At 44.8% G+C, this 23,992-nt stretch overlaps 1 protein-coding gene across 2 annotated transcripts in view; it reads left to right on the forward strand.

Moving 5' to 3' along the window:
* Positions 1-23,992, forward strand: part of LOC121168831 (zinc finger protein 182) — a 33,845-nt gene that overhangs the window by 3,569 nt on the left and 6,284 nt on the right. The gene's annotated exons all lie outside the window — the stretch shown is intronic.

Below are 23,992 nucleotides of genomic sequence, written 5' to 3' on the forward strand. Positions count from 1 at the left end.
GACCTTTAATAGCTGCATTCACCGTCTGCTTCCCCATACTCATTCCTAGACTCTTGGAAACTAGTAATTCTCCCTTTGGGGAATGTTGTCATTTCAAGACTGTAATAAAAAATGAATAAGATTTTTAAAGTATGTAATCTAGATGAGATCACAGTATCTATCTAGTTTTTGCTTCTGGATTTTTTGTCACTTAGCAGAGTTCCCTGGAGATTGATCCAAGTTGTGTGTTAATTTTTTTTGACAGTAACACTTATTTAATTTTTAATGTTACATAGATGAGGGGGTTGCAGACCAAAGCCAACCACCAAGTAGGATGGAGATGGGTCGGAGGAGGTGGGTAGGGAAAAGGTCCCGCCCTCCTGTGACCATGGTGGTGGTGGTGGTGGAGATGTTGCACCACTGCTTGCTGCCAGATCACATCAGTGCTAGGGGAAAGAGGTAGTTCAACCGATGTTGTATCAGGGACTCAGATTGGGGGAAGAATGTCTTAAGGTTGTTGCTTGTATAGTCTCAATTGTTCTGAGATGTTGTTGACTTCGCTATGCTGGGTGTGAGTACCACATCAAATGCCTATTAACTGTCCATGTCTATTTCAGCATTTCCACAACCTTGGGTACTTGCTGGAGAACTTGGTGTGTAGTGTTATTCATCTGCTTTTCTTTACACCATTTGATGAGGTACTTGAGGTTTTCTGTTGAATTAGAGGAGCTGGCTGTTTAGTTTTGTGTGTGTATTTGGGTGTGTGATTTATCTTTCCATGAGAGTTAGCAACGGCAATAAGAGTTCAGTTTATTTCCTATTTTGTTTTTATTCAAAAATTAAGATAAATTATTAGAGACTGAGAGAGCAAGACAGAGAGAGAGGTTCAGGGTACCATAAGGATAGGTGAAAGGAGGGACAAAGTTAGAAGCTGGGAGCCCAATCCAGGCCTCCCAGGTTGGGGGTAGGAACCCAACCACTGGAGCCATCACTGCTAAGGTATGCATGAGCAGGAAGCTGGAATCAGGAGATGGGGCCGGGGTGCAACCTGAGTGATCTCACGTGGGAGGCAGGTGTCCTAACTGCTCTCTTCATTGCTAGGGTCAATGTCCACGCCAATTTTTTCTAACAGGTTTTAAAAAGGATCTATTTTTATTTGAAAGGCAGATTTACAGAGACAAATGGCTGCAATGGCCCAAGCTAAGCCGATCTGAAGCCAGGAGCCCGGGAGCTTCTTCTGGGTCTCCCATGCAGGTGCAGCATTGTTCAGTGCTTACAAGTTTTTCAAAGGAAGAGTTACTGTCATTGGGGATCTTTACGATTGCTTCACGTCCTAGAAGCACAGTGGGTTCAACCTGGATCTACCTAAGCAGCAATTCAAAGAACCAAAACCTTAGAGCTCCCCAGCCGGATGGCCAGCAGGCAGAGCCTGGCACCAAATGGCGCACTGACAGCTCACCACATGCACATGGTGGCTGTCGTCTGGGATCCAGGCATGAGACACCCCATCCTGAGACCCACCAGCAGCCGGGAGGCTGTTGAAAGTTTAAACTCCCAGGCCCAAGGTTGCACCCCTCCCCAATCCCATTCACTGCCCAATGAAGGCGGCAGGTGGGCCCCAGACCTGCCCAGTTACAGAGACCCCCCCCTCGGTGTACTCACCCCCGGAGGGAGCAGCCCCCGGAGCCCAGGCAGGCCCTGGGACAGCTCACCACGTGCACATGGTGGCTGCCAACACATAGCTGGGGTAGTTAATTGATTTGTTCTGTCCTCCATCCTCCGCCATGGTTCCAAGTGTCCTTTGCAGGCTCTGATGGACTGCCATGTCCTCCATGTGCACCTGGATATGCTGTCCACTGCTCTGTCTGAGCCTCTGAGGAAGCTCAGCTTTGACACATGCACTTCATGGTCAGACCATTGAACCTACACTTCTCTTCATGGTTGGAGTTCTGAGATCAGCAGTTCAATTGGAGGGATCCCCAAAGAAACTTGGTCTGAGGTGATCGCAGCCCTCATTCTTGTGTGTGCTTGCCTGTACAGGGTCCGGCCCAGTCCGTTGCCCAAATCAGCTTATGCACATGCTGTTGGTTTCAATTGCTGGGTCAGTTCTGTCTCCAGCCTTGTCTTCCACACGAACCCATGGGTGTTGGAGCCCAACCCGATCCTGCCCACTGCACATTCGGACCCAACACAAACCAGTGGGAGCTGCAGCCTCGTCAGAGCAACCTGCAATAATCCCAGCAAGCCCTGGTTCCCGTGCGTGCCAGTATGTACAGTAGACTGGTCCAGTCTGTCCCACATCCCATTCAGCTCTCTTACACGTCAGTGGACATTGAAGCCTAGTTCAACCCAACCAGCCTTGTATAGAATCTTAAGAAAAAAAAAAAAAGATTTTGTGGAAGTTCAGAGTAGAATGGTGGTTACCAAAGGCTGAAGAGAGTAGGGAGAGGGAGAGACGGGGTCATACTAAGCTGTGGTTAGGCAAGAGAGAGAGGTTCTGGGATTCTCCTGGTAGAGTTAAATGACTATAGATACTATTAATGTACTGTGTGAATCTGTTTTTGAAAGAGAGGATTTTCAATGTTTCTACTATTAAAAATACTTGAGATAGAAGCGATTTGAATATTATATAATGTATACATGCATTAAAACATCAGATGACCCCCCTCCATACATATGTACCAATATTATGTATAGTTTGAAATGTAAACAGGAAAAATACCACAAACTAGCTGGCTTAAAGGACAAGGGCAATAGGTATTAATTACTTCTTTAAAGTATTTGTCTCCAGATGGTAGTCACCTTGCAGATTAGGCCTTCAACATGAACATTGGGGAGGGCATGTTTCTGCCTGTGAGGGTGTGTTTTGCTAGGCTACCCTGTGCTTCCTTTCTAAGGCTGTAGTTTGTGAATGGTTTGGTTTTCAAAATTTCACTTTCCAGTATTCATTTCTAGTCCTTGCGATTTTCTCTGTTAAACCCATTATGTCTGTAATGATTGACAGATTTTTCCTTTCCAGGCGGTGTGCCTGCTTCTGCTTTCCTGTGTTATTACATTGATAGACACCGCCAGTGTGATGTCAAGTGTCAGTGGCGAGTGTATGTATCCAGCTACGTGTTGGTTTTGCTTTTAGAGGGTAAGATATCCAGACTTTGAGCATTCAGTTTGGTATTTGCTTTGTTTTGTTTTTTTCTAGAAATAGCTTCAGAAAGTTCTCATCTTGTTCTAGTTTCCTGAGACTTCTTAACATGAACAACTGTTGAAGCTTTTAAATGCCTTTTTTTGGTATCAGCTGATATGATCGTATGCTAATTCTCTAGATTAGATAGGTTACCCTGCTTGAATTTCAAGTAAAGAACTAGCCTTGCATTCCTGAAATTGACCCTACTTGGATATTATTTTTTCTCTGTGTTGGTGGATTTGATTGGCTAATATTTTGGTGAGGACCTTGCACCTGTCTATGCATATGGGTAGTTTTCTTACACTGTCTCTCAGCTGTGGTTTTAAGTATTAAGTATTAAGGTAATGAGTCATAAGATGCATTAGAAAACACTTTCTATTCTCTGTTTTGGGGAGATAGTGGGTAGAATTGGTATCATTTCTTCACTGTTCTGTACCTTCAGGTTTGGTTTTTTTTTTTGAAGGAGGATTGATTTCATTGATTTTTCTTTTCTCTATTTTTCTATTTTGAATGTTTTAAAGATTTATCTGTTTTGGGCCTGGCAGCGTGACCTACTGGCTAAAGTCCTCGCCTTGAACACCCCGGGATCCTATATGGGCGCCGGTTCTAATCCCAGCAGCTCCACTTCCCATCCAGTTCCCTGCTTGTGGCCTGGGAAAGCAGTCGAGGACGGCCCAAAGCCTTGGGACCCTGAATCCGTGTGGGATACCCGGAAGAGGTTCCTGGATCCTGCTTCGGATCGGTGCAGCACCAGCCGTTGCGGTCACTTGGGGAGTGAATCATCAGATGGAAGATCTTCCTCTCTGTCTCTCCTCCTCTCTGTATATCTGACTTTCCAATAAATAAATAAATCTTAAAAAAAAAAAAAGATTTATCTGTTTGAAAGGCAGAGTTAGATAGACAGAGATCTTCCATCCTCTGGCTAACTCCCCAAATGGCTGCAGTGGCCAGGGCTGGGCCAGGTCAAAGCTGGTTCAGAAATTTAAAAAAAAAAAAAAAAAAAAGAAAGACTTGAACGGGCATTTATGGGATGCCAGTGTCGCAGCTGGTTGCTTAACCCCCAGTGCCACAATGCTGACCCAGAGTTTACTGGTTCTTACTGATTTATCTATAAGATTTATATATTTCTTTTAAAGACAGAGTTGGGATGTCAGGATGGGATTTTTTTTCTTTGTCTGAAGTCTACTTCGGTTGTTACTGATACAACTCCACTTTTCCTTTAGTGAATGTTTCAGTGGTGTATCACAAACCATAGAGCTCAAATAACAGAGGTTTATTTATTACAGTCCCAGAAGGCTGGGAAGTCCCAGATGAAGACACGAGCTGGTTGGATTGTTGGTGAGGGCACCCTGCACCCTGCAGATGGCCAGCTCTTGCTGCGTTCTCATCTGGCTTTTCTTCTCGAGGGAGAGGGTTTTTTCCCTCCTTACTATGTGATAAGTTCCTCATTGTGTTTTAATTGTCTTGTGTTTTATATGTACATACTTGAAAAACCACACTAGGAAAATGTTATAGCTTTCTTTTAAAAATACTGTTTATTGGAAAGGCAGGGTGACACAGAGAGAAGGACATACACACACATTAATCCTCCATCTCTGCTTCACTCTCCTGATGCCCACAATTGGGGCTGGGCCAGACCACTGGGAGCCAGGACGTCTACGTGAGTCTCCCACGAGAGTGATAGGAGCCCAGGTACCTGGGCCATATTGGCTTCCTGGGTGCATGAACTAGGAAACTGGATCAGAATGGCTCAGTAATAGGGACTCTAACCAGGCTCTCTGTTGTGTGGAACGTGGGTGTCCCAAACATCAGCCTTACCCCTTGCAACACAGTGCCTGCTTCAGTATTATATTTACTTCCAGTTGTCAAAGATATTTTAAAGATGGGGCCAGCGTTATAGCATAGCGGTTAAAGTCCTCACCTTGAACGCGCCAGGATCCCATATGGGCGCTGGTTCTAATCCTGGCAGCCCCATTCCCATCCAGCTTTCTGCTTGTGGCCTGGGAAAGCAGTCGAGGACGGCCCAAAGCCCTGGGACCCTGAATCCGTGTGAGAGACCTGGAAGAAGCTCCTGTCTCCTGGCTTCAGATTGGCTGAGCTCCAACCTTTGCGGCTTCTTGGGGAGTGAACCATCTGACGGAAGATCTTCTTCTCTGTCTCTCCTCCTGTCTGTATATCTGCCTTTCCAATGAAAATAAATAAATCTTAACAAAAAGATATATTTTTTTAAAGATTTATTTTTATTATTTTTTCATTGGAAAGGCGGATATACAGAGAGGAGAGACAGAGAGGAAGATCTTCCATCCAATGATTCACTCCCCAAGTGAGCGCAACGGGCCGATACTATGCCGATCCGAAGCCAGGATCCTCTTCTGGGTCTCCCACGCGGGTGCAGGTTCCCAAAGCTTTGGGCCGTCCTCGACTGCTTTCCCAGGCCACAGGCAGGGAGCTGGAAGGGAAGCGGGGCTGCCGGGATTAGAACCGGCGCCCATATGGGATCCCGGGCGTGCAAGGCAAGGACCTTTAACCACTTGCGCCACCGCGCCGGGCCCCAACAAAAAGATATTTTAAAGAAGTTAAGAGGGACCACTGCCATGGTACATCAGGCTAATCCTCTATCTGCAAGAGCTGTCACCCCAAGTGCTTCATTTCCTTCCCAGTTCTCTGCTTGTGGCCTGGGAAAAGCAGGAGAGAATGGGTCAAGTCCTTCGGCCCCTGCACGCACATGGGAGACCCAGGAGAAGCTTGGCTTCTGGCTTCAGTTTGACCCAATTCCAGCATTTGTAGCCATTTGGGAAGTGTATTAGTGGATAGAAAATCTCTCTCTGTTTCTTCTCTCTGTAAATCTGTCTTTGATATAAAAGTAATTTTTTTTAAAAAAAGAGAAGAACTTAAGAGTAAGGGCTGTTTGGTGTGGTAGGTTAAACTGCTCCTTGCCATGTCAATATCCCATATTGGAATACTACTTTCATGCCAGAGGCCAGCTCCAGCCAAGTTTAGAGCTCGTTTAGAGCTCAAGAAGGGGGTGTGGAGCCGGCGAACAGAAAAGACACAGACACTGTCGCTTGGTGCCTTCCTGTAGCAGCTCAACAAGCTGCCTTCTTTTATTTACTCAGACATATCACAAGCCTCTGCACACATGTTTGATTGTTCTATTTTTACTTCAAGACTAAGTGGGTATGCAGACATTTGGTCATTCTGTCTGCATTTCAGGGCTAAGCAGGTGCCCCTAAAGATAATTCTGCGAAATACTGTATTCATATTCTTCAAAGCAAGCTATTGTTCATTCTTCAGTAGTAGCCATGGAGCGACAGCCAGAACTCCAAGGCACATGCGATTACCTGCTAATCAGTAATACATTCCTACCACATTTCTATTTCTACAATTTACCCATCACTTAATGGGAAAAATACATCACAAGGGAAAAACATAAAGATCCATGGCAAAAATCTCAAATATTAAATCCCTCTACAACTACAGGCTGTACAAAACCATAAACAATCAACCAATAGTTAATAGCATATCTCTATAATATTAATAAAAGCATCCTCAATTCTTTGAGCCAAAAATTATAAAAGCAGCTAAAACAGCTACATTTTCTATGCTCCAAAGAAATTGCAAAGACAGGCTAGCCTTTAAGGTCACAGTAACTATATTTTTCGCCATAGCAGTTTCGGCTCACACTCCCATCATGTCCCAGAAGATGTGCTACATGTCTGAGCCAGATTCTGAGACAATGGTTAGGCACACAATAAGGTGTCCAGAAGTGGCATGGCCTGAATTGTGCTCCTTTGTGTAAATTGTTAAAGGCCCACTCACCAAGACGTTATTAGAGACATTAACTCCCAAGCTCACATCAGTTGCAAAAACCATCCCATAGGGACAAACAACAATGCCTCAGTATATTGATTACAGAATTCTTAGTGGGGTGGTTGAGCGTCCATGTAAAAAGGGGTGAAACTGCATCAAGGTGGTTGGAGAGACATCTGCCTTGCCAAACAGCTGGAAGCTCCTCTGGGCCCTGACAAACAGGGGAGCTGTTCTCTTCACACCTTCATGTCATCCATACCCACTGTATGGACCTCAGCAGTTTTTTCCTTAAAGATTTATTTTTATTTGAACCTCAGTTACAGAGAAGAGGAGAAGCAGATCTTTCATTCACTGGTTCACTGCCCAAATGACCACAGTGGCCAGAGCTGGGCCAATCTGAAGCCAGGAACCAGGAGCTTCTTCCAAATCTTCTACATAGGTGCAGGGAACCAAGGACTGGAGCCATTCTCTACTACTTTTCCAGGCCACAAGCAGGGAACTGGATCAGAAGTGAAGCGGCCAGGACGTGAACCAGTGTCTAGAGCTTGGCAAAGTAGCTTAGTGGCTAAATCCTCACTTTGCTTGTGCCAGGATCCCATATTGACACCAGTTCTTGTCTTGGCTGCTTCACTTCCCATCCAGTTCCCTGCTTGTGGCTTGTGAAAACAGTAGAGGGTGGTTCAAAGCCTTGGGACCCTGCACCCATGTGGGAGACCTAGAAGGAGCTCCTGGCTCCTGGCTTTGGAATCGGCTCCGCTCCAGCCATTGTAGTCACTTCGGGAGTGAATCATCAAATGGAAGATGTTCCTCTCTGTATATCTGACTTTGCAGTAAAAATAAATAAATCCTTGTTAAAAAAAAAAATAGAGCAGTCAGGCTAGAATACGTGCTCATATGGGATACTGGCACTATCATGCCATAGGCAGTAGCAGGTGGAGGATTAGCCTAAAAAATAAAAGAAAAGAAAAGCAGAAAGACTATAAGAGCTTTCCCATCCATTAATTCATTCCCCAAATGGCCAGAATGGCTGGGGCTGGGCCAGGCGAAGCCAGGAGGCAGGAGCTTCATCCAGGTCTCCCATGTGAGTGCAGGGCCCCAAGGACTTGGGCCGTCTTCTGGTGCTTTTCCAGGTACATGAAACAGGGAGCTGCATGGGAAGCGGCGCACTCGGGACTCCATCTGGAGCTCACATACGGGGTGCCAGCATTATAAAGAGCAGCTGTTTTGGGAATGCTCCTTATGGGCTTAACAAGATGTCTATTCCAAATATTTATGTCCATAAAGTCTACTTGATTGAATATGGTGTTTAGGTTTTCTGTATTCTTCATTTTGGTCAGCTTTGCCTTGTGCTGAACATAGTGTCTCCTATTGTTAGTGTTTGTTTTCTCCTTGCGTCGCCTGTACTTTTTGCTTTATGTAGATATTTTCTTGTAATTTGTTCCATAGATATCTATAACTACATCTTGTTACAAAACTGATAGCAAGACGTATTTCTTATTGTGGATCCTATAATTAAAATGTGCCTTTTATATTTAATTACAGCTTTGCTGTTTGGCTTGAATTATGATGTTAGGGTAATATTCTGCTTTCTTGTTATTTCCAGTTGCCTACTTATTTTTGGCCTTCCTGAATTACTTTCAGGTGTGTCTCTTGTATGCAGAATTAAGCTGGATCTTGTGAGCCAATCTGAAAATCTTTCCCTTTTAATACATCTTCTTAAAGCATCATATTTATTGATTTGGCTTATGTTTGGTCTGTACGCTAACATGTGTTATAGTTGTTGCGTGTATTCTATGATGGTCCCTTGGGCTCAACGTCACTGTTCACACTCCTGCATTAAATATTTCCGATAGCAGCTGCTAGCTTAGGGACTCCCTCACCTCTGACCAGCTGCCTCCGAGTGTCAGGGTGCTCAGTGTCTCTTCAGATTGGATCGTGTGGTAGGATGAGTCAGAACTTAGAAAGGCGCTGTATGTATGAGTACGGGTTGACTATACCGAAAGGAGACAAGGAAAACGAGCCAGAGGGAGGGCTGCTTAAGCGGAGGCCTGGGAGGGTTCCAGCTGCGAAGCCTTTCACCTTCCTTCCACTGTCCCAGACCCCATGAAGACTTGACAATATGTGAAATATTGCTGACTAGGGGAATTAACCAGGCTTTTGATGTCCAGAGGGGGTTTGTGGTTTGTTTTTGAGGTCTCATTACACGTGTGTGTTTGATTGAGTCATTGACTACAAGAATGGACACAATCTTCAGCCCCCTGCCTTCCCTAGAGCTCGGGCTGGGCAGTATGTGTTTAGAACCCTGACCCCTCTGTGAATGTCCCTCCATGGCCTGTGTTGGGATTTTGGCCTTGTGAAAATGCTCAGAGGTTGGGCCTTTACAAGGTGAGGCGGGCTCCACCTTCAGCAGTGGGTTTGGCACCAGCACTGCTTTAACAGGGTGAATTTGACCCCTTTCCACGTTTTGTTTTTGTGCCTTGCTGGCTGCCAGCCACAAAATCCTCGACTTCTCAGCCTCAAGAATCCTAGGCCCGGCAGTGTGGCCTAGCAGCTAAAGTCCTCGCCTTGAACGCCCCGGGATCCCATATGGGCGCCGGTTCTAATCCCAGCAGCTCCACTTCCCATCCAGCTCCCTGCTTGTGGCCTGGGAAAGCAGTCGAGGACGGCCCAAAGCCTTGGGACCCTGCACCCACGTGGGAGACTTGGCCGTTGCGCTCACTTGGGGAGTGAATCATTGGACGGAAGATCTTCTCTCTCTCTCCTCCGCTCTGTATATCTGGCTTTTTTTTTTTTTTAAATCATGAACAGTAAATTTTTTATTATTAAAAAAATTTTTTTGAAGATCTTATTTATTTTTATTGCAAAGTCAGATATACAGAGAGGACAAGAGACAGAGATAAAGATCTTTTGTCCACTGATTCACTCCCCAAGTGGTCATAACAGCCAGAGCTGAGCTGATCCGAAGCCAGGAGCCAAGAGCCTCCTCCAGGTCTCCCACATGGGTGCAGGGTCCCAAGGCTTTGTGCTATCCTCTACTGGTTTCTAAGGCCACATGCAGGGAGCTGGAGGGGAAACGGGGCTGTTGGGACCAGAACCGGCAACTGTATGGGATCCCAATGTGTTCAAGACGGTAACTTTAGCTACTAGGCTATTGCACCGGGCCCATGAACAATAAATTTCTAGTCATTATAAATGATTCGCTCTCAAGTATTCACAGAGAAAAATAGATTAAGACACTCTAATCACAAACTAGAGTTTGCTGTTTTGGTCAACTTCATTCTGAATCATTCCGTTAGCTTATGCTGTCTAGGAGCCCACCATGAGTCACTTCATTAGCCAAAATGCTAAGAGTGCACCATGAATGACTTTGGTGGTTATTTGAGATTTTTCTTCTTTTTCGATGCACTTATAAAGACATTCCCTGTTAATATTGCTTTCACTTTATCCTGTATGCTTGATGTGTTAAGTTTCATCTTCATTTGTCTCAAGTTAGTTTCTAATTTTTCTTGTGATTATTATGTAGAAGTATATCATCTAAATCTCACCTATTTTGCCAGTCTTTTATTATTTCTAGTTTCATTCCATTGTGATTGGAAATGCGATATTTTTAGAAAATATTTATCTACAGGTCCAGTGGTTTTTTTTGTTTGTTTGTTTGTTTTTTTAAAGATTTATTATTTTTATTGCAAAGTCAGATATACAGAGAGGAGGAGAGACAGAGACGAAGATCTTCCGTCCAATGATTCACTCCCCAAGTGAGCGCAACGGCCTGTGCTGTGCCGATCCCAAGCCAGGAACCAGGAATTTCCTCCAGGTCTCCCACATGGGCACAGGGTCCCAAGGCTTTGGGCCGTCCTCGACTGCTTTCCCAGGCCACAAGCAGGGAGCTGGATGGGAAGTGGAGCTGCTGGGATTAGAACCGGCGCCCATATGGGATCCCGGGGCGTCCAAGGCGAGGACTTTAGCCGCTAGGCCACGCCGCTGGGCCTAGGTCCAGCGTTTTGGCTCAGTAAGTTAAGCTGCTACCTGCAGTGCCACCATCCTATATGGGTAGTTATTCAAGTCTCGGTTGTTCCACTTTCCAGTTCAGCTCCCTGCTAATGTGCCTGGGAAAGCAGTGAATGATGGCTCAAGTGTTGTACCCCTCCATCCATGTGGGAGACTAGGGTGACGTTCCAGTCTGTCTCCTGGCTGTGGCCTGAGTCATCCCTGAGCCACTTGAGGAGGAAGTCAGTGGATGTGAGAGCTCTTATGCAGTGTTTCTCTCTGCTTTCCAAATAAATATCTCCTGCTCTACCTCCTTCTCCATCCTCTATACTCCCCTCCTTCCCTCCTTCTAACATCGCTCTCCCTCACTACCTTCCTTCCCCTCTCCAGTCTCTTCCCTCCCTCCTTACTTTCTCCCCCCTTCCGATCCTCACCATCTCTGACCTGCACTTCCCCCTCTCTCAGCTCTGCTCTCTCTTAAACCAGTATTCCTATGTGGGATTTCAGCACTGCCAGCAGCCGCTTAAGCTGCTGATTGCAATGCTAGCTTCTGGGAAACATTTGGCATGCTTTTAGCCCTTCTAAATTTATTGACTTGTTTTTATGGCATAGCATATGGTCTATCCTGAAAAATGTTCCGTGTGTACTTGGGAAGAACATGTGTTTTTCTATATTGGGTGAGGTGTTCTATATTTGTTAGGTCTTGGTTTTCATTTCTTTCTTCAGTCAAATTTTCCTTCATGTTTTTTGGGGGGAGGCCTCTGTTGTTTAGAGCATATATTCAAATTCATTATATCTTCTGATTATTTGGCTCTTTATCAATGGATAATGTCCTTCTCTCTTGTAAGAGTTTTTGGGTTGAAAATTGTTTTGTGTGATACTAGTCTAGACATCCCAGCTCTCTCTTGGTTGTCATTCCCATGGAATATCTTTCCATCCACATATATATTTCATTCATGTATCCTTTATATATAAAATATATTATATGTGTGTATTCATTTATTTAATTTAGTTCTGTAGACTCTGGGATTTCCTCTTACCCTTTCCTCCCTGATTTCCCCTATATTATTACAATAGTATAATCCTTCATAAACAGTCATAAATTCGTCATTCTGCTATTTAAGCATATCCTGATGTTGTAAGTATAGTCAAAATATAGGTAACAGTTTTATTGGGAGTCGATCTTTGATTTGGTAGTAGTGATGCATACTGTAGTCTATCTTCACATTTGGATATGATAGTCTCTAATACACAGTTACTATACATCCCCTGAAATTAAGAGCTATAAAGCAAAATCAACAACAGGAAGAAAAATAGAAAATTTACAACACCATGAGGTTAAATAACATGCTACCGAATGACCGATATGTCGCTGAAGAAATGAAAAGAAAACATCTTGAAGCAAATGATGCTGTGTATGACCTATGATTCAGTGAATAAATTAATAAGAAAATTTTTGAAGAAATGAAAATAAAACCAAAAATATCAAAATCCATGAGTTGTAGCAGAAACAGCACTGAAGAGGGCATTTATAACATCAGGTGATTGCAAAACAGAAATGTCTCAAATAAATTATCCAATAATGCATCTCAAGGACTTGTTAAAAAAAAGAATAGGAAGCAAGAAGTGATGGAAATCACAGCAAAAATAAGTGGAGTTGAAACTAAAAAAACTACAAATTGCAACAAGAAAGAGCTATTTTTTTAAGATGAGCAAAGCAAACCTTCAGCCAGACTAACAAAGAAAAGCAAAAGAAAATCCAAGTAAAATCAGAGATGAAAAAGCAGACATCAAGAAACTAGTAAGGTGATCTCTGCTTGCTGAATGGATCCTTTGATCATTATGTGATGTCTTTTTTCATCTCTCTTAATATTTTTCACGTCAAAGTCTATATTATCTGATATAAGAATGGCTATACCAGCTCATTTTTCTTTTCCGTTAGCCGGGAATGTCTTTTACCATCCTTTCACTTTCAATTTCTGCTGTCTTTGTTGGTGAGATGTGTCTCCTATAGGCAAGATAGATGGGTTTTATTTTGGATCCAGTCTGCTAATGTATGATGCTTGATTGGTGAGCTTAAGCCATTTACATTCAGGCTTAATATCGATAGGTAGTAATTTGGTCCTGTCATTTTAGCCATGGGTGGTTCATTGTTTGGTTTAGTATTCTTTTGCTGTTTTATTGGGATGTTTTCCATGTTTGCCTTTAGTTTTGGTAGGTGTTATTCCTTTTCTCTGTCAAGATAAGAGCTTTATGTATTATTTGTAAGGTATCTCTGGAAGAGCCAACCCGCACCTAGCAGGTGGGCCCCAGGATCTGGGCCAGGTGAACCACACCCCACCAGTTCCCCTGTCCCCAGGACTCAGGAACCCATCCCCCACTACATACGTGGGCCCCATGGCCTGAGCCAATATACCCAAGCCCTGTCAGATCCCCTTTCCCTGGGATTCACAAACCTGGCCCCACTTGGCCCTGGCTGGCGTGACTCACCTCACCTGAGCTTCCACAGTCTTATTGCACTGCCTGGCCTAGTCTAGTCTGCCCCCTGTTCTAGCTCCTGTTAGTGGGTGCTGCAGCCTATCCCAGTCCAGCCTGATTGCTGTCCTGGTCCTAATGTGAACTGGCTGATGTTTTGGCCTGATCTGGCTCCTCCTGCCCCCTGCCTTGGTTCTCAGATCTGCCAGTGGGTGTTGTATGCTGGCCCAGACTGATCTGTCCCCAGATCTGATCCACATGTTATGCTGGCGGGTACTGTAACCTGGCATCGTCTGGGCTGCTCCTTGCCTTGCTTCTTGCACACTCCTGTAGGGTCTGTGTCCCAATGAAGGAGTTTCTCAAGCTTCCTCATCAAGTCTCCTCCCAGTGGCAGTTCTCATGCATAGCAGAGGGTCATTGACTCAGGTTGACCTTGAGAACTATAGCCTTGCTTAACTGGCCACACCCATTCTGGTTCTTGTTGCTGGTTGTTGTAGTGCAACACTACCTGGTCTGCATCCAGACACAGCTTTCATGCAGTTCAGTGGGAGTCAAGACCTAGTCTGACCTGTTCTATACCCAAACTGGCTCTCATGAGTACCAGTGGGGACTGGAATTAAGCCCAATCTGACACTCCACCATCCCAGTGCACACCCATGCCGGTAATCTGTAGCCATGTACAGCCATGCCTGCTGCCCTCAGTCCTACTCTCGTTCTCACCAGTGGAACCCCCAACTGGGTGCCCCCTTAGCTTCCCAGCAAGGCCTGACCCCATCCGCAGTTCTAGGAGTAGCCAGTAGAAATTGCAGTTCCATAGAGGTGAGCCCACATTGCCCCCACCGATTCTGCTAACAGACCATCTTCTCTCACTCTTGTTCTCCCCTCCAAACCACTTTGGTGTGGCTCCCATACATACATACACATGTTGTGTACTTGTCTATAGAAGTCCCTCAGCTATACTTCCTAACCTGGGCATAAAAACCAAAGGTCATCTCCCACTGCCCCCTTGCAATCACTTCATCCCCCTATAAATCAGGACCCTTTGAGTGTACGCCCCCAGGGGGACCAAGGGCCTTCACCCTGCACCTTTGGTGCCTGGCTGCCAGGCTACAGGTACCCATGTGGGTCAAAAAACCTGGCCTCCAGGATTGAGTTGTCCCAGAAGCCCACCAAGCCTTCCTTCCCCAAAGGAGCCAGTGTGCTCAGTCGCTTGTACCTTTCACCAGGGTCCTGAATACATTTTAAACCCAGCTTCACATTCTATGCCTTCTAGAACTCCGTAACTCTTTATATTAAGCCTGTACTTAATAGTGTCCCTTAGTTCTTGAATATTTTTCTTAGCTTGACTCAATTTTGCTTCCAGCTTTTTAATTTTTTCCCCCATTTTTGAAGGAAATGGCTTCCAATTCTGAGATTCTTTCTGCTGCCCCACTCACTATTTTGTTTTTGTTTTTTTAAATTTTTATGATACAGTTGATCAGGCTGGGAAAGATCAAGGATTTGGGGAAAGTGGATGAGACCATCATTTCTAAATTTTTCTTCTTGTTCCTCCTGCATCTGAGGGAAGGGAGCAGATATGGGAAGAAGCCACACCCAACCTCCCAGACACATCAGTACCAGGGGATTGGGGAGGGCCACCCGATGTCATCTCAGGATCTCTGATGTGGAGCATGCTCCAAGGATTATGCTTAAGTGGTTTCAATTGTTCTGAAACGCTGTCAGTCTCACTGAGCTAAGGATGAGGAAATCCTTCCAAGGTCCATCGGCTGACATAATCCACCTTAGAGTCTATTCTCCCAGATATTTGCTGTCAGTGTCTGGCAGGGTAGTTGATCAATTTGTTTTGTCCTCCTTCCTCTGTTGTGATACCAGATGTCCTTTGCAGGACTCAGTGGACTGCCATATCCTCCACGTGCATCTGGGCATGCCATTCACTCATTCTGTTATTGAGGCATTCTTAATTTCTAATATATCAGCTTTCATTTGATTCACTGCTGCTATTTCCTGTGACATATTCCTCGAATTACTTGGACTCCTCTGGTTTCTTGCTGTTGTTATGAAGCTTTATCCCCCATTTCCTTGATGTCTTCCTCAGTTAACTCTGAAGTTGGCAGTGGCTTTTGCTCCTTCACAGGGAATTCATCAGTGATATTTATTGTGCCTCTGTCTCTTCTTTTGCTCTTTGTCATCACTATTCTGGTTAGCAGATTCCTCTCCTTGGGGCAGATTTTTAAGCTGTGGTGTCCGCTGGTTACAGGTCCATTTTACTGGTTGTGTTCAGTACCCGATTCTCTACAGTCACTTGTGACATTCCCTCCAGCAAGCTTCAGTCCTGGGCTCTTGTGTTTGACTTCCACCATGGTCTCCGTAGCCCCAGCTCCTGGCTCACCACTCTCCACTCCTTGTGATCCTGTGCTGCAGCTGCACTATTACCTGCACGGCCTTTCTCCCACTCCTGGTTCAAGCAGTGCCTGGAGTTAGGGAGACACCAGCCATCCTTAATTGTTGGGTTTTCAGTGGTGCTGCTCTTACTGAAACCTGCTGCAGGCCATTGGGTCTGAACGCTACCTGGACCTATTTTGGGTGGAACTTGTAGGATCCCAAGTTGGTACTATTTTACTTGTGAGACCAGTGCATTCCCTTGAGCTAACAGTGAGTTCTTTCTTGGTTCCGGGCATGTGCAGCTCACTGTTGTTCCTCCAGCATCCTCCCCCGCCCCCAGCCTTTTCCTCAGTACACAAAGTGACTCCTGTTGTGGCACTGGTGAGGATATGAGCCTGCTCATCGTTAGGTCTGTTGGCCACCCGGACCTATCTTGGGTGTTACCTGTAGGATGCCAAGTTGGTACTGTTTTCTCCGTGGGACCAGTGCAATGTATCGAGCCAGGAATGAACTCACTCCTGGCTTAGTGCATGCACAGCTTGCTGGTGTTCCTCCAGCCCCACAGCCTTTTTCAGTACACAAAGTGGCACTCAATGTGCCACCGGTCGGGGTCTGAGCCATGAAATCCACCCTGTTCCTGCAGCTCCTGCTTGGACTCTGCCACTCTGCTTCTGCTCATGTGTGAATCAAGCAAATTAGTAGGACGGGCAGTTTTGTGCCTGGGTTCACCTCCTGAGCTCCTGGTGAACTTCCCTCCCACCTGGAAGCTGGTGGAGCTCTGATTGCTGATTGCCAACCGCCACCTGGGTATCTGGTCACTGCAACATCATTCCATTGTCTGCTGCTTCCCTGTGTGCACAGGTCTGTCCCTCTGCTATCAGCTTGTCCTTTCCTGTTTCCTGAGATTGTCATGTCTGCTTCACCCTGCCTAATGATTCTGTTTTTAACATGTCCTTACCCTATGCTGCCATCTTGTTTCTCTGTTTGTTTGTTTGTTTCACTTTCATCCTGATTGTGGTTTTAGATCTTTGATGCTATGGGCTAAAACACAAGCAAAACCCAGTGAACCACAGAAGCCAAACATCTCTTTTAGTCTTTGAAAATTGGCTAAATGCTGGAGCCTGGATATTCCAGGACTTTGTCACTCTTGCATTCAGCCTCAGGTCAGCCCAAGGTGAAAGGTTATAGTCATCTTGGGTTTGCGACTACATGTTTTGTACTGAATGTATATGTGGTTTCTAAGCTTTTCTGCCCATAGTGCTTTCATGTGTCTGGATGGCATCACTCACTATAGGCTGCAGGTTGTTTTATCTTGCAACCTTTTAGAGCAATACCTGCTGCTTTTCCAGCCTGAGTTCCAAGGTAGGCAAAACAGAATAGCATTTTGTTTTCGACTTTCTGGTAGCCCCGCAAATTAGAACAGACACACATTATTAAAAATTTTTCTTTTATTTACTTATTTTTAAGTGTTTGCTACATAGAGGGGGGGTCTCATACCCATGCAGGAATCTGGGCGGGATTGGCAGGGGGAGGTGAGTGACAAAAAAGATCCCACTCTCCCCCCCCTTTGACCACAAAGAACAGGGAAATGCTTCACTGTTCCTTGCTGTCAAATCACATCATTAGCAAGGGACAGAGTCCCCTGTTTTCATACCAGGACCCTGCTGGGGGGAGGAATGTCCTGAGGATGTTACTTGAGTAGTGTTGATTGCTCTGAGATGGTGTTGGGTTTGTGTGCCAGGCAGACACACATTAATTTATGAAGATCTCTGCTCTTCCGGGGACCAGGGACCAGGTTTGTACATGAGGAACATGGGCTGTGGCCGTGCATTGAAGCAGGTGGAGCAGGGGGGAGCGGGGGACGGGGCTGTCTCAAATATTTACCACTGGAGGGATGGGGTATTTACGGGCGTGGGACTGTGGGCTGGGATTAGGGGGGGAGGTACCTTGCGGGGGGGGGTATGGGGCGGGGGAATGGGGGCGTGTGGTGGGGGGACACCGGTTTAGGGGGGGATGGAGTCAGCTTTAGACAATCGTTGGATATCTTTCAGAATGTAATTGCTCTCTGAGTGGATGGGGATGGGGGTGGAGATATGTGGCGGAGGTATGGTTAAGATAGGTGAAAACGTAGCAGTTGGTGGTCGTCGTGATGGGATGGCGGGTTCTTGGGGGCAGGGTGGTTGACTGTTACGGGACGAGGGGGGGGGGTTAAGAAGGCGTGCGGGATGACGGGGGGGAGCCGTATGAAAACTGTAGGGTTTGGGGGAGGAGCGGAAAGGGGGGGGGGGAGGTTGGTCCGTGGGGGATGTGGACGGCATAGGGGTCGTAAGTATGGGGTGTTTGCATATGAATTTGTGGGTCTGTGGGAAGTTGTGTGGTATTTGGAATTTTGAATTGTGTGGTACAATTTCGTATAGGCTGGGATTGCTCCCCAAACTCCCACCCCCATCAGATTTTCCCATTTTGTTACAGTAGTGTAGTCCTTCATAAGGAATCATAATTCTGTCAGTCTCTTAATTAAGTGTACCCCGACATTGTTGGTACAGACAGTATCAGACAGTCCAGCATCCCATTGTCTACATGTGTCCAACAATCTCACTGGGAATCCATCTTTCTTCTGGAAGCAGGGATACATGTGCCACTATACCCCCATATCTGTATATGATAGACCCCGGTACTCCATCACTATGTATTTCCATAAGTGGGAAGCCATGAAGCAAGGTCAGCAACTAGTACGAGTTAGAACAGCCACAACAGCAATAACAACATCAACAACAAATTACAGCACCATGAAAAAAATGCACCGCTGAGTAAATAACACATGGGTGACAGAAAGGAAACACAAAAGTCTCTTGGGAAAAATGATGCCATCGTATAATCCATGAGCCAGTGATGAATTCGACAAGAGAAAAGAAATTATTTGGAATAAACCAAACTGAAATAAAAAAACATCAAAACACATGGGATACAGCCAAAAAAGTAAACAATCAATCAAAAAAACAGCATGGATTGGATTATTGAAGTTACCCTTTCCATGTTGATTTCTGCTTCCTCATTCCTTTTTACTGTTTCTCAAAAGTGATGCTCTTTATTGTGACTGCCACCTTGGGCCCTGCACACCTTTCTCATACCTGGTGCTCTGATATGTTAGCCAGTGTTTCAGTAGGTTTATTCATATGAGACTTTCTCAGCATGGTTATAGCTCATCTTCATGCTCCCGACTGCCATCTTCTGTCATCTTCACTGGTTTTTCAGGCCCTCCTCAAGGTCCAGAAAGGTTTTATGGTGGAAGTTTAGAAGAAAGTTGGGCTGGAGTTTGGTTCTTTTTTCCCTTATAGATAATTATGCAAATATAAAAGTATTTACATAATATATAAATATTCATGTATTTGAATTCATGTTGCATATAAATATGAAATATATTTGAGTACGTTTTCTTCCACTGTGACTCAAGTGACAACAGTCATTTTCTAGTATAAATTGTACATCCTGAAGGTATAGTTGGTATTTTTTTTCTCTTTATGTTGATCTGTATAGTTTTTGGAGGATATATGATAAGATATGTATAGATGAAATGATTCTTGGTTAACCCAGAAGTTATTTAAAATGAAATTAGAAAGGTACAGCGACAGGGAAGTGGCAAGTAGAGAGATGAGGAGAGGAGAGGTAAAAGGAAAGAGGGAGAAAGAGAAAGAATATATTTTTCATCTGCTGGTTCACTCCCCAAATGCTTGCAAGACCCAGGACTTTATCTAGGTCTCCTGCATGGGTGGCAGGGCCCCAAGTACTTGAGACATCTTCTGTTGCTTTCCTTGATGAATGAGTTGGGAGCTGAGCTAGTTAGAAGCAGAGCAGCCTCTAGACTTGATTTGGTACTCTCAATAAAGAATGCAGGTGTCACAAGTAATAGCTTAATGTGCTGTGCCACCATGCCAGTGCCTTTCTTTCTGTGTCTCCCTCCCTTAACAAAAAATAAGATATAATTTGTATATAGTAAAATAGAGCTGTTTGAATGTTTGGGCCTGCTAGTTTTGATAAACTCATACAGTTATGTAATTATTACCACATCATGTGGGTGACCCCTTATAATGAAGCCTTTGCTGTACTCCAGCCCAAAGCAGTCTCTGATGACTTTTTGGTCTCTAGTTTTGCCTTTCTAATAGAAATACAATCATATGGTAGGTAGCCCTTTGTGTCTGGCACATGCAGTTTGAGGTGAATCTCTCTTGCAGTAGGTATTATTAGTTCTTTCATTTTTAATCCTGAGTTATGGTACAGTGAATGGTTTCCAAGTTCTTTGTTTATTCACTAACATGGTATTCTGGTTGTCTTTAGGTTATGGTGATTAAAAATAGGGCTGTTGTATAAATGTTTGTGTGTAGGTTTTAAGGTTTACATAAGTTTTCATTTCCTGCAGTAAATATTTGCATATCTTGGATTGGCATTGCAAGTACTTTATGCTAGTATGTTATGGTTCATAAACAACTGAAAAACCCAGTTTTGCATTCCTACCTATGATAGCCAAAGTCCTGTTGCAGGTTGTATAAGGCCTGTGGAATTGTTTTCTCTGGCCCTGCCAAGGCAACAGTAGGCAGGACTTGAAATTCAATACATCTGTAGAAGGCTAATTTTTAAGTTGATCACTTTCTGCTTTTTAAAGATTTTTAAAAAATTTTATTTGAAAGGCTGAGATACAGAAAGAAGAGATGGGGAGAGAAAATCTTCATCTCCTGGATCACTGCCCAAATAGCCACAACAGCCAGAGCCAGGCTCATACAAAGCCAGGAGCTAGGAGTTTTCCCCCAGGCTTTCTGCATGGGTACAAGGTCCCAAGTACTTGGACCGTCTTCTGCTACTTTTACAGGCACATTAGCAGGGAACTGGATCGGAAGTAGGGCAGCCAGGACATGAGCCAGTACCCATATAGAATGTCAGTGCTGCAGGTAGAGGCCGAGACAGCTGTGCTACTGTGCAAGTGCCAAGTTGATTTTTTTAATGGCCTGCCAGTGATGTTACAAATATCCACATAGCCCTTGGCAGAAGCAAGCTTCCACACACCTGCCCTGGAATCTTCACACACCGCCGAACCCCAGTTCTAACAGGTGTGGCAGTGGGTCTCACTCTGTTTGCCATCCATTTCTGAATACTCATGTTGAGTGTCTCTTTATTTGCCATTTGTATGTCTTTTTCAGTAAAATACCTCTTTGGCCTGTTGCTTAAATTTTGAGTCCTTTTTATTAGCCTAAGTTCTTTGCCCAGTATTTGATTTCAGTATCTTTTCTTCCATTGTTTTTTTTTTTTTCACTCTGTCGGCAGTATCTTGAGTTTTGATGTCATGTCTAAGAAACACTTGTTTAAAAAAATGTAAGGGCCCAGCGTGATAGCCTAGTAGCTGAAGTTCTTGCTTTGCACACGCCAGGATCCCGTATGGGTGCCAGTTAGTGTCCCAGCAGCCCCGTTTCTCATCTGGTTCCCTGCTTGGTGCCTGGGGAAGCAGTCAAAGACGGCCCAAGCCCTTGGGACTCTGCATTTGCGTGGGAGACCCAGAGAAGACTCCTGGTTCCTGGCTTTGGATTGGCATAGCTCCGGTCGTTGTGGCCACTTGGGGGAGTGAATCAGCAGATGGAAGGTTTTCCTCTCTGTCTCTCCTCCTCTCTGTATATCTAGCTTTCCAATCAAAATAAGTAAATCTTTAAAAAAAAATTTAAAAGGTTGGGGCTTGCAAGGTGGCCCAATGGCTAGACCCTCACCTTGTATGTGCCAGGGTCACATGTGGGCTTTGATTCATGTACCAGCTTTTCCACTTCCCATCGAGCTCCCTGCTTGTGGCCTGGGAAAGCAGTCGAGGACGGCCCAAATCCTTGGGACCCTGCACCCACGTGGGAGACCCAGAAGAAGCTCCTGGCTCGGGATTGGATCGGATCCAGCCATTGCGGCCCCTTGGGGAGTGAGCCAGGGATGGAAGATCTTTCTCTCTGTCTCTCCTCCTCTCTATATGTCTCCCTTTCCAGTGAAATAAATCTTTAAAAAATATAAAAAGGTTAGAAAGATGTTCTCCCAAATTTTCTTCTAGAAATATTATAGGTTTAGATTTTACACTTGCTAGGTCTTTGACCCTTTTTAAGCTTCACATATATTAAAGGTGTTGATTTAGGGTTTCTTTTTCTTTTTTGGCCTCTGGATATCCACTTGTTCCAGACGAACATTTTCCATTGAATTGCCTCATACTTTTGCAGAGCAGGTGGGGCATGTACAAACAAGACACTGTCCACCAGGGCAGCTTTCCTTGGGGGACCAGCCCGCAATGAGCTTCTATTATCCCTTGCTGCGTAAGTAACAAGTCACTCCATGTACCTTGCGTATGGATGTTCTGTCTTTGTTACTGGTAACCAGTGCACAGTGAACCTGCTTTACAACTGCTAAGTGATAGTTCATTCGTTGTCATTACCACACAGCTTTCCATTGAATGACTATGCCACAACCTGCCTATTCTATTGTTCACAGGTTGGTTTCCCCCTACCCTCCATGATTTGGTGTTAGGAAGACATTACAACTTCTATAAACATCGTTGTGCTTGTTTTCTAGAGTACATATGCATGCTTTTCTCGAAAGTGTAAAATTGTACATAGGAGTTGAATCGCTGAATGATGGTGTATTGCAAATCATTAGCTTTAGTAATTAACCGGTTTTGCCAAAAAGAGTATTCCAGTTTACCTTCTTAATAGCATTCACATTTCAATACAACATTCTGATATATTAACACTGCACAGTTGTAACCTTTCTGGTGTGTGCGTATTTGGTAATCTCGGTGTGGCTTAAGTTTTTGTCTACCTGGGTGCTAAAGTGGTTGGGTACATTTTATGTTTGTAGGCTGTTTGGTTTTCAGTGAGGTGTACCAATTGACTTCTCTTGTCCAGTCTCCTTGGTCGTTGCTTTATATGGTCCACATCTGATGCCTTTAGTTAGTCCTTGTGACTGTGGCAGATGACGGCCCCATCTGTGGCCTGCCTTTTTCAGTGCCCTACTTTCATGTTCATAACACAAGGATTTTGCTTTATGAGTGGTGCTTGTCATGTCTTGGCTTTGGAATTTTTTCCCTTTCCTAAGCTTTTGAAAACATTTTTTTCTCCATTGTGTTGACCCACTGAGCTCACAGTTGTGGTTTCCCCAAAGCCAGATGGGGGAGTACCTTGCAAAGGAATGGGCCCTGTTGGGATTCCAAGGAAAATTCCTGAGAGCCAGCCTTCTCAGTCCAAAGCATTTATTACGGGAGCTTACTTCAGATAGCTGCGGGGTCCTCAGAACAGAGTGAGAGGAAGTGTGTCCTTCCTAGGCATGTGCACGCCGAGGTGCAAGGATGTAGAGCTTGATGAGAGAGTCTCAGGGATTTGGCTCAGGGTCAGAGCTGGTTTCTCTGTGTTTTGGGCTACAGCCTTAATGCTCAAGTCCCAAGCTTGGATTCAAGGCTTCTGGGAACAACACAGCCCGCTCGGTTACAGAACACTTTAGTTACTATGTTCTCGCAAGGGCAGGAGACAAAGCAGTGGAAAATAGAGGACCATACAGTTCCTTTATAGACTCTCATATTAGGCTACAGCTTATTTTTAGCTGTTTTTTTTTAACAAGTTTTTCAATAAATGGTTATTTCCATATATTTTTTCATTATTTGTTTATTAAGAAGGTGAGGGGATTGCAGAGCCACGTGAGCCCCTGATGCGGATGGAGAGAGTGGAGGGGTGGGGTGCAGGGAGGTGAGAGCGATGTTTCCACTCTCCCCCTGTGTCTGCAATGGTCAGGGGAGGGAGGGCAGGGTAGAAGGTGTGCTGCTCCTTGCTGTCATACTGCATTAGTGCCAGGAGATGGAGGTGGCCTCTTGATGGCCCCTCAGTATTCCTGGTAGGGAGAAGAATGTCCAGGAAGTGTTTTTGGTGGTAGGTGGTGAGACTGCCAGAGTGAGGCAAATAGAATTTCGTGCTTGTGCCCCTAGGCTTGCTGCCTAGTTGTCCTGATCCTGCCCCTCGTGTAGTAGATCCTTGTTGTAGCTGATTTTTTTATATGATCAGAGGGAATACATTTAATATCCCTTCCATATAGATATCCAGTAACCCATCTGCATTAATTAAAAACATCTTCCTATTAGTTACTAAGCTGACTTGGTCATAAATCAGGTGCCTTTGA

The sequence above is a fragment of the Ochotona curzoniae genome, unplaced genomic scaffold (genome assembly GCF_017591425.1).
Source record: "Ochotona curzoniae isolate NIBS_2020 unplaced genomic scaffold, NIBS_Ocur_1.0 contig_1274, whole genome shotgun sequence".
NCBI lineage: Eukaryota > Metazoa > Chordata > Mammalia > Lagomorpha > Ochotonidae > Ochotona > Ochotona curzoniae.